Source organism: Octodon degus, unplaced genomic scaffold (genome assembly GCF_000260255.1).
Source record: "Octodon degus isolate 3935 unplaced genomic scaffold, OctDeg1.0 scaffold00268, whole genome shotgun sequence".
Classification (NCBI taxonomy): domain Eukaryota; kingdom Metazoa; phylum Chordata; class Mammalia; order Rodentia; family Octodontidae; genus Octodon; species Octodon degus.
In genome coordinates this window covers 1,717,159-1,717,814 of record NW_004524844.1, presented here as the reverse complement: position 1 = coordinate 1,717,814, position 656 = coordinate 1,717,159, and the positions used below count along the sequence as shown (strand labels likewise).

General features: G+C 48.2%; 1 protein-coding gene across 1 annotated transcript in view; it reads left to right on the top strand.

Moving 5' to 3' along the window:
* The window catches only part of Dhdh (dihydrodiol dehydrogenase), a 12,313-nt gene that overhangs the window by 962 nt on the left and 10,695 nt on the right, over positions 1-656 (top strand). The gene's annotated exons all lie outside the window — the stretch shown is intronic.

Here is a 656-nt window from a genome sequence, read left to right as displayed (position 1 = left end):
AAAAAAAAAAAAAAAAAAAAAAAAAAAAAGACTGGGACCAGCTCAGTGTGAAGGTTTTAATTTAGAGCCCCTCCGCCTCTCTCCAGGTCCTCACTCCAGGGAAAGGTGAAGAACTGGAGCTCTCAGAAAAGGAGAGTCAAGACTGAACTGTTGACTGGGTGTGGTGGTGCTCGCCTGTAATCCCTGCTCTTGGGAAGCTGCAAACAGGAGAATCACTACAAGTCTGATCTAGTAGTGAGACCCTGTAGACCCTTCCCTAAAAAAATACAGAAAAAATAAGTAAAGTGTGGCAAACGCAGAGAAAGCAGAAGAGCTCTGGCAGCATAGGAGAGCTGCAAGGCAGGGGGCATCCTGTTATGGCGGGTGTGGCAGGGCCCACCCACGCTTCCAGGGTGTACCGGTTGATACATTGTGTCAACTTGAGAAGTTTAGAAGTTTAATTAAGTGACACAGCAGAGAGCGAGGATTCTCAGTTTGTAAACATCCTCCGACTGTGCAAGAGGCGGGCATGGACACTGTGAGTTCTACACCCCAGCCCAGAGTAGCCTGTTTATAAGAGAAGGAGGGGAGGTGCTGCGGAGATGGCTCAGTAGAATAAGTGCTTCCCTGGCCAGCACAAGGGTCTGAGTTCAAATCCCCAGTTCCACCAAAAAAAA